We start from the raw sequence: 10,561 nt of genomic DNA on the forward strand, positions 1-10,561 counted from the left end.
CTTTAATTCAGGCAAACTTTTTGTGATAAAAATTCTATAAGGTTAAATTCATCAAATTATCTGTCTCCTTGTAATTCTTTTAATGTTCTGCCAAATTAAGATGCCTCAAAATCATAGGTTTTCTCAATTTTATACCACTAAAATCATAACTTACATGTTTTTTAAAGATCTTCATCAAAATTGTTTGAGATATTTTAAAGCATATTTTTAGAATCTCAAAGTTTAAAATCTTTCACATTATTTGTGCTCTCATCATTTAATATGTTTAAACTTCCTTCTTGCTTATTGGGGGGATAAATTTAATGTGTTCTTACATGTAAATTTTATTTCCAGTAATTGTCATTCACTGAATTCTTCATACTATAGTTGGTTTTTTTAAGTATTCATTTGTTCTCTACTTGATTAAAATTTTCTAAGTGATTTTGAGCAAAATGTAATCAAAATCTAGAGAACTCATTTATTTACAAAATTAATACCATTGTAAAGCAAATCTTTTTTTTTTTTTTTTCAATTTGAAAGCAGTCACTGTTTATGAACTGACCAGGTTATAAAAATAATCATGGTAGATACTTCAGTTCTTCCTTCTAATAAGGCTGTTGATCTGATCTTCCCTGTTGCCAACATCTCCATCTTTTACAAAATGAGTGATCTTTCTCTTCACTCCACCTTGTGGAGAAGATAATGTGAAAAGCCACAGGAAGTTGTTTGCTCCTTTGAAACATTTTCCCGCAGTTTAGATCTCATGAATCAGATCCTCTGTGCAGAGGATGCCATATTTACTGAGATCGAACAGTCAACGTGTTATCTGTCAGGGCAGTTCACTTCTTGTTGATTTTGCCATAACCATGCTTGTAGACCAGTTCATTTACTGACTTCAGGTACAAGCTGGAATCAAGATTGCCGGGAGAAATATCAATAACCTCAGATATGCAGATGACACCACCCTTATGGCAGAAAGTGAAGAGGAACTCAAAAGCCTCTTGATGAAAGTGAAAGTGGAGAGTGAAAAAGTTGGCTTAAAACTCAACATTTAGAAAATGAAGATCATGGCATCCAGTCCCATCACTTCATGGGAAATAGTTGGGGAAACAGTGGAAACAGTGTCAGACTTTATTTTTCTGGGCTCCAAAATCACTGCAGATGGTGACTGCAGCCCTGAAATTAAAAGACGCTTACTCCTTGGAAGGAAAGTTATGACCAACCTAGATAGCATATTCAAAAGCAGAGACATTCCTTTGCCAACAAAGGTCCGTCTAGTCAAGGCTATGTATGGTTTTTCCTGTGGTCATGTATGGATGTGAGAGTTGGACTGTGAAGAAGGCTGAGCGCCGAAGAATTGATACTTTTGAACTGTGGTGTTGGAGAAGACTCTTGAGAGTCCCTTGGACTGCAAGGAGATCCAACCAGTCCATTCTGAAGAAGATCAGCCCTGGGATTTCTTTGGAAGGAACGATGCCAAAGCTGAAACTCCAGTACTTTGGCCACCTCATGCGAAGAGTTGACTCATTGGAAAAGACTCTGATGCTGGGAGGGATTGGGGGCAAGAGGAGAAGGGGACGACAGAGGATGAGATGGCTGGATGGCATCACTGACTCGATGGACGTGAGTCTGGGTGAACTCCGGAGTTGGTGATGGACAGGGAGGCCTGGCGTGCTGCGATTCATGGGGTCGCAAAGAGTCGGACACGACTGAGTGACTGATCTGAGTCTGAATCTGAATGCAATGTGTAGCTCCACAGTTCTCAGCATGTTAATTGAAGCCTTGTTGAACTTCAAAAAGGTGCCACTGAAAATCTGACAGAGGCAGAGAAGCCGCAACTTTTTCAGACCTTTGGGCTCAGACCACTGATAGCTCTGATCCTGATGACAAATGCCAATTTGGGTTCTCCAGACACATAGAAGTTGCTGACTTTTCTTGCCATCCTAGCCTGAATTCTCAGTTCTGTATATCTGCCTGTATATATTCCTTGTGATAATGCTTAGCTTTTTCATGGATAAGCTTCCTCCTTGCCTTTTGAAGCATCTTTGGGGCAAACTTCTGCTCAGATGCTTGATCTCAGGTGCTCTGTGAAATCCTTCTGCTGTTTCTGGCACAGCAGAAGCCTCTTTCTTCTCTTCTTCAGCCTCCATGGTTCCAGCCAGGAAAGAGGCCAAATAGGTTGATTTTTAAGGTAGTTCTTCAAAATTTCAAATCTAAAACCCAACTGACAATAATGATGAACAGCAAGGACAGAAAAATCATAGTCATGGTAAAGTTTTTTTTTAAAGTTAATTTTGCATCAGTTTAGTAAAAAAGTCTTTGTACTTCAATTACTGTATTTTGAGTATATGAAATGTAAATTTAACAACTATTTCAACTAAAATCTCATATGAGTGAAATTAAAAATGAGTCATTTGATGTAAATGAAAAGCCATGGTTGTTGGTAGAGTGGTATGCAACTGCACTTTCTATAGCTTTACAGACTTTATCATCATTATATGGAATAGTGTTCTTTGAATAACCACTCATGTTGTAAATAGAATACAGTACCTCATTAGCAGTTTTGTTTTTTGCTTTACTTGTGATCAGTGATACCACTATGATCCCTGCACGGTGGATGGTAAATGTTAACACATACATTGTGAAAGTTATAAGCTCTCATGAGCTTTTTTAAGAAGCAGAAATTCAAACTTTAGGTTGTCTTTAAATATGTATCTTTTGTGGTTTTTAACTTACTGCTGGCTTAAGATAGAAAAGTGAAAGTGAAAGAGAAGTCGCTCAGTCGTGTCGGACTCTTTGCGACCCCATAGACTGTAGTCTACCAGGCTCTTCTGTCTATGGGATTTTCCAGGCAATAGTACTGGAGTGGATTGCCATTTCCTTCTCCAGAAGAATAGAAAAGTATTTTCAAATACTTAAACAAATAAATATGTAGTTATATGTTCTCACCATACACTGAAGGAGGAAACTCAATAGTCAAAGCACACAGGCTACTCTTGTAGGATCCATAACAGGACTGCTATAGTTTTCCAGTTTTCCTGCTGATTTCACTGCCTTTGTGCATCTTACAGTCATGGACTATGGCATGTAAGAATCCAGCAAAGACAGCAGTGACAGATACTTCTCTCACCACCAGAAACCAGAGGAGTTAGATCTTCCTAAGTGTTTATCGATGAGTACCCTGCAAGTTGTCCTTGAAAGAGAGGAATGAATTGCCCCTGGGAAGGGTCTGGGAGAGAGAGATGGACTAGGAGTGGTCATCTTTCAGATGTAGCCATGATCTAATGTGAGAATTCTATTATTGCACATGCATTTCATTTGCAAGTTAAAAAAAAAATACGGCAGAAGTTGGAAGTACAAAGTACAGTTCTACTAGAACCACCTTGGATTGTTTTTTTGTGTTTTTTTTTTTAATGCAGTTGTGACTAATGATTCTTCATTAATAAGACAAAAATTTAAAACAACTTCTAAAACAAATGGGTAACAGCAGCAACCTGGGATTGTCCTGGGCAAATCAGAATATGTGGTCACCTAACTTGAAGGCAAAATTTGTTTGTCTATGTGCTTATTTTATTGCTAATTTAGAGAACTTGATGTATTTGGTTGACCAAGAAGTTTGTTCTAGTTTTTCCATTACATTGTATAGAAAAACTTGAATGAACAATTTGGCCAACCCTATAGATGTTCTCAACTCTAATCTTCCTTGGTTGGTAAAGAGACTGTTCTAAGGAAAACTAGGTTGTAGTGAAACCATAAGTAAGTGTTGAAATTGTGTTAGTCTTCTTCCTCATCTTTAGGAGAGTGGAACCCATTTGGTTTGATTTATCAAACTTGAGATTATTCTGAATATTACTTAGTCTAGAAGGCTGCACACAGTGTTTTACACTGACCTAATTGGTAGAGATGCTTATTATTAAATGGAAATATTTGTTTGGAGTTAGAATAATTTCTAAAATTATAGATTCTGCAGAAAATAAAAAAAAAATCAAGTCCTGAAAACTCCAGCTAGGGTTCACATTTTTAACAAATCAGCAGGCATTTGAAACAGAGAAATGGCTTTATTCTGCTAGCTTATTTTACTAATTGTTATCCTCTCCTAACCCACTCCAATATTCTTGCCTGAAAAATTCCACAGACAGACGAGCCTGTCGGGCTATAGTTCTTGGAGTCCCAAAGAGTCAGACACGACTGAACACACGTGGACACATGCACAAAATAGTGCCAGTTCTGTCTAGTGCATCCGTCCAAAAGGTGTATCTTTAACCCTGTTAGGCCTCCTGAGAGGAATGGTTTTTCTCTTGCAACTTAAGCTTAAATGATTCCTGCTTACAAGAACAGGTTTCAGGTTAAAAAATCTTGCTTGGCTTTATTTTGAACATTTACATTTCCTTATTGTAGCCTGTCAGTGGTTATTCAGAAACTTTCCTTGAGGAGTTTGGAGTAGCTTTTTTTCCACTCTTGAACATCATTGGTTTATGTGTATGAGCTGCTGTAAAGTGCAGTGATTGCTTAAAAACACTATAGTTACTTTAAAAAGATGACTTTGATTGTGTTTTTTGTTCCCATCACAATAACACTTTGCAGGTGATTATTAAATTAGAGATTTTCTTTGTTTTTCTAACAAAAAAAAAACCCCTTTTTTATGTCAGCGCCAATTATGAGTGGTAATTTTTCACATTTTACAAAAGATTTTTCTGTCCTACCTCCACGCCCCTCCCCCAGATAAAGAAGGGCTTTGACATTCTATGACAGGGAGGGTTTTTTGCATACACAGTGCTTTTGACTTTTCTTTAAAAAAAATCTGTTGACTCTATTGAAATGTGACAGGACAATATTTAACCTGAATAGAGGCATGTTGACTCCTCTTATTAAAACTGACAGTTAAGGACGTTTCTCTCTTTATTCCTTCTGATACACGCAGACAAGTCTTCACTGCTAACTAGTATACAAAATCAAAAACAAAAAAATACAGAGCAAAGAGATGACTACCTTATAAACAATATATGAATGACAATTGCAAGTTTAATCTAGCAAAGAAACCTTTTTTTATCCTTTAAGAAAATTAAAGCCCTTTCAAATTAGCTTGATATATGAAGACAGACTGACATCATTAATTTTCAAGTATTCACTCTTCTTCCCTAGCTGCCTTTCTCTCAAAGATAGGCAACATTCCACTAAGCCCTGGACAGGGCCACAGCGACACCTATGGAGAGAGTCCAGGGCCTCCATTGAGCCTTGTGTAGAGCTCACAGCCTTGTGTCATGTTTCTCAGAATTCCTTTGCTTATTCTGCTGTCATGAAATAAAAATGGTGGCCATGGAGGTTTGTCCCTGAGCTCCCTACTACCTGATGATTGCTTTCTCCGTTTCAGAAAAAAAATATATGGCTGAAAATATTAAGATCAAGCTTTCAAGTTCTTTCTGTTTTGTTGAACCAGTAAAGAGACTTATTAGCATGAATGAGGCTTTGTGCATGGAGTGGGCCTCTTGGGAAGAGTGCAGTTGGGAACCGGATGCCAGCTTTCAGAAAGAGGAGGAAACTGTATGGCATTTGGATGTCTTTGGGTACTTGCCCACTCTCCTTAACTTCCAGGTTCAAATTTCTTAAAAGGAACTGTTGTCTTTCTCCCGTGTCATACACTGGATATTTATGTGATGTAAATAAACTGTCCACTGAGACTCACACTTTTTGTTTGTGGGGGGCAGGTGGTAAGAGGAGGATATTACACGATTAATGGTAGAGTCATTTTTGTTGTAATATAATTGGAGCTGTAGCAAAATCATGAATGCAACTATTTGTTACAGAGCCAGCAAAGTTACCTCTTATTCTTCTTTTCCTGCTGAACCTTCTTTTCTCTGCATTTATCACTGGAAAAGGGTCCTTGCAATGGTCATCAAGGCTTTCAACATTTTGTTGTGGAGAGTCAAAAAGATAGCAGTCTGTTCCATGGCAGACTTCTATGTCAAGCCTGCAGAAGAATTAGTCTTCTGTGTATTGATATTGATCTGTCCAGTTTAGTCTCTAGAGATACCCTATTTCTATTTCTCTGGTTATCCTAAAAGGGGCTAGGTGAGACCCTTGGTCAAAGCAGCCTGTAGATTGTATTATAGAAGCAATTCTAGATTTTTTTTCTTTCTTGAGTAGAAGGACCCAGTGGTGCCTGTGGTAACCAAGACTTCCCTTAGATCTTCAGGTCTAAAGCTGTCAAAAAACATTTAAAATATGTGTGTGAATTAACGTTCCTGTCCTTTGTGTTTGTCAAGATTGTGGGAAAGGCTGCCAAGTCTTTCCTGGTGTCTTAGTTGGGGTTATCCCCCAAGTAGACCTCAGGGCAAGGATTTAATGCAAGTAGTTCATCTGAAAAATGGTCTCGGCTGTGCTGGAGGGGACTGGAGGCAGGAAAGGCAGCCATTGAGGGATGTGGTAAAGTAGGTCAGCACTGTGGGGAACTGGAGCTTTGTCCTGTCAGGGGTCGTTAGAGGCTATGTAGACCATCCTTCATAAAGAGACATTTGAGGGACAAGAACATTCTTTATCCATAACTACTGTCTCTTGTTAGTTGAAGGTCACTCCTGAGCATCTGTTTCTTAGCACTTCAGGTCTCTTTTCTGTCCTGAACCCACCACCTTGGCTAGAGAGAGAGCAGGAAGATATGTGTATGGGAACATTCTGCTGACTATCTCTGGGTGGCCTGAGGGGATACAGGGAAGACACCAGGAGCTTCTGGTGCATGTGCTTCATGTGGTTTAGAGAAGTAAGTACAGTTACAACTGTGTGTGTGTGTATCCATTGAGGGTGGGGGATTATTAGTTCTTCTTAGACTTAAAGTATGCATATGTGTGTGATGGTGGACACTACCACTGTGACACTCAGGTAGATACAGGGCTCTCGTTACATACGGAGTGAGCAATAGATCTGTCACGGGCAGGAGGAAGGAGCTACACATTCCCTGGTTCTCTGCTTGGTTATCTGAGCTCGAACTGAACGTGAGACGCAAAAAGGAGAGACACCAAGACTGCTAATAAATCACAAGAGTTATCATGAATGAGATGGAGTGGTGGGCCATGAGAAGTTTTATTTTCACTTGATTTTGGTGGCCATTAGCTCCAGAATGGTGCTATTGTAGAACTTCTTGCTAGTTTCATGTAGCTGTTGAGATATGGCTAGTGTGACTGTATTAGTTATCTAGGGCTTCCAAAGTAAAATACCAGAGACAGAGTGGTTTACACAACAGAAATTTATTTTCTCTCAGTTCTGAATGCTGTAAATCTGAGATCAACGTGTTGGTAGGGTTGATTTCATTCCAAGGCCTCGCTCATTGGCTTTCCAGTAGTTGCCCTTTTGCTCTATGTCCTTATGGTCTTTGTGCACACGCATCCCTTGTATATCTCTGTGTATATTAATTTCCTCTTCTTATAAGGACACCAATTAGATCGAATTGAGACTCACCCTAAAGCCTGCATTTTAACTTAATTGCCTCTTTAAAGATCTCATCTCCAAATGTAGTTACATTCTGAGATTTTAAGGGTTAGGACTTAAATGTATGGATTTGGGGGAGGGGACAGAATTCTGTCCATAATAGTGACTGAAGAGCTGTAATTTCTAACTTTATCTAATTTTAATTAATTTAAATTTAAATTGCTACATGCCCCTGGTGGCTAATATCAGGCAGTGAAGATCTAGAAGATATTAACTCTTCTACTATGAATCCAGAAAGGTCTGGATGGGATTTTTTCCTTGACCATCAAGGGGATGGTACTAATATCCAGTCTGTTACTGGCTTTCTCTTTATCATCTCCTACATTTACTCTCCTCTGTAGCTAATTGATTTGGGTGCCCCAGGCTTAGCTACATCAGGGGCCAGTGTCCACTGAGGTAGACACTCTTACCTATCCACTCTGCCTTTGAAACAACGAAACACATTTATTTAATGGATGGTGAGAGAAACCCACTTAAGGGGAAAAACTAAATAGTTTAATATTTTCAAAATATTGTCTCCATTATGCTATAGCTAATAGGGCTACTAAAGAGTTAGATGAGCACATGGGGCAAGGGTGTGGCAGGGCTAGGGAGGGATGGTGTCTGAGTGGATGTCCTGTTCTGTAACCTGAATCACTCATGGTTTGAAGAGGTAGCTGGGTTTTATTCTTAGCACCACTGCCCATCCCTTCTTCTAAGTAGCTCAAATCATGTCCTGACCTGGTGTCTAAGGGCTGCCGGTTTGAGAGAATTAAAAAAGAGAATAAAGGGAGGGGCTTGGGTAGCTCCTCCCTGCTTCTCCATTCCCTTCTCTTACCTCTGTGCTCCACCCAGTTCTCTGATCCCCCAACCTCAACACCTAGGCACAGACAAGAAAGTAGCAAAAATGAAAAATGGTGTCTGGCTTCCTTCAGTTCAGTTCAGTTCAGTTCAGTCGCTCAGTCGTGTCCGACTCTTTGCGACCCCATGAATCGCAGCACGCCAGGCCTCCCTGTCCATCACCAACTCCCGGAGTTCACCCAGACTCACGTCCATCGAGTCAGTGATGCCATCCAGCCATCTCATCCTCTGTCATCCCCTTCTCCTCCTGCCCCCAATCCCTCCCAGCATCAGAGTCTTTTCCAATGAGTCAACTCTTCGCATGAGGTGGCCAAAGTACTGGAGTTTCAGCTTTAGCATCATTCCTTCCAAAGAAATCCCAGGGCTGATCTCCTTCAGAATGGACTGGTTGGGTCTCCTTGCCTCCCTATTGCAACCTTGGTCCCTGTCCCACTGGGGACCACAGTTAGCTTCAAACTTAGCCCCTCCTGAGCTAGGCTGGGTGATACAGGAGAGCTGTTGGCCTGCAAGCCTGAGCACGTACTTCCTTTGCTGCTGCCTGGAGGAAACAACCCTAGTGGCAGGGGCTTGGCAAAGCACAGAGCATTGGAAATCAGCCTGGGCCAAAAATGCAGGTCTAGTTTTCTTTTTATATATAAAAGCTTTAAAAAAAATCTTTAAATTTGTTCTTCAAGAAGAAATAAACCTTTATTAGACCCTATGTATTGCTGTAAATTTGATTGACCAGATGTTTGTCAGATTTAATACAGGCTGTTTAAAAAGTTGCTTTCTACATCTTGACTGAGACCCTTTCTGGTGAGGAAGGAGCTGGTTTATAGGAAACAATGAAATCATTTTTTACACCTTACAGATGCTCTAATCCCATTACAGACTGAGGTGTTTAAAATTCTTGGTGTTTTCTTGCTTTATTTTTATGGTATAAGTGATTCTGAAGGAGAAAGCCAAGGCAAGAAAATATTTAAATAAGGCATTGCCCCAAGGGATGGTGGGAGGGCAGAGGTGGAGGGAGGGCTACAAGGAAAGGCTGAAGGTTATTTTTTTGTATTTGATTTGCTTTCCAGCCATGGTTACTGGCTACAGCTGAAAGGCCACTGCTAGAACTCTGATCAGTGATGCCAAGCTCTTGGACCACAATCCAAGAAGTTGCTACGTGGAGGAACTGGGGCTAGTTTTTCTCCAATCCTACTGAACAGAATGTGGCTTCCATAATCCCCTAATGTTCTTTGCTGAAAACAGGCCATTAGTCTGTTTCCTAAAACAGTAGTAGATTGAAACGCCCTCAAGGACCAGGCAGTTGCCAGAAGTGACCAGAGTGAGCCAGACAGCTCTCTGTGGCACAGTGGAGTGGGACTCCAAGCCCACCCAAGAAACAGTCTTCAACTACAGCATCTTGGTGCCCTGTGGAAATGTGAGCCCAGTGAAGGGGTGTGTATGAAAAATTCCCGATTTTAGGTAAACAAAATTCATCTACAGGGCATACTCTGCCTGAGGACGATAGGTTTGCAAGCTTGTTCTGATTAAAATGTGTATAAATAGAACTGCACGATTTAAGAGGTAATTAGTCCCCACTTTTGAGTTGTTAGAACTAGTAAAAGTGTTCTTAAGCTTTGGAAGCTGACACAGGCGTTGTCTGCCTTTAATTTTGCGGTGTAAGGGGATTAAGCAGACTCAGTGACTACCACTATCACCAACGTGTCATAAAAGAAAGGACATTAATCCCCACCATGCACACCCTCCCCCCCCAAAAAAAAAGTAGGAAGGAAATCATCTAAAAGTTTACAAGTAGCCTTTCAGGTGAATACTTTTATTTTTATGAAAAAAAAAAAAAATCAAATAACCCCCTATTCTAATTTTCTTGTGCATGCTTCATCACAGACCAGTGGTGATTCACAGACCATTGCCAACACTATCCTACCTGTTAATATTAATATAGATTGTTTCCTTCAACTACTTATACCACTAGGGTGCTATTGAGCTTTATTCAATGACAAATTAGGTCTATAATTATTTCAGTCACATAGAGGAGAACTATGTCATTTTTATTACAAAATAATACAAACAGAAGAAAATTACAATTGCCCCACTTCTACTTCTGTGAGATGACCAGTGTAAAATTTTTGATGTACCCCTTTCTCATATTTTTTTCTAATTGTATATTTGTTTGGAATCCTGCTGTGTATGTTGTATCATAATCTGAGTTTTCACAACAGTAATACACTTTTCTTTACTCACTAATCAGTAACAGTATGTTACTTATTAGGTT

General features: G+C 39.8%; 1 pseudogene; it reads right to left on the reverse strand.

Moving 5' to 3' along the window:
• Window positions 1-571: 571 nt before the first annotated feature.
• LOC123330120 lies at window positions 572-2,034 on the reverse strand (annotated as a pseudogene).
• Between the last annotated feature and the right edge of the window lie 8,527 nt (window positions 2,035-10,561).

Source organism: Bubalus bubalis, chromosome 18 (genome assembly GCF_019923935.1).
Source record: "Bubalus bubalis isolate 160015118507 breed Murrah chromosome 18, NDDB_SH_1, whole genome shotgun sequence".
Taxonomy (NCBI): domain Eukaryota; kingdom Metazoa; phylum Chordata; class Mammalia; order Artiodactyla; family Bovidae; genus Bubalus; species Bubalus bubalis.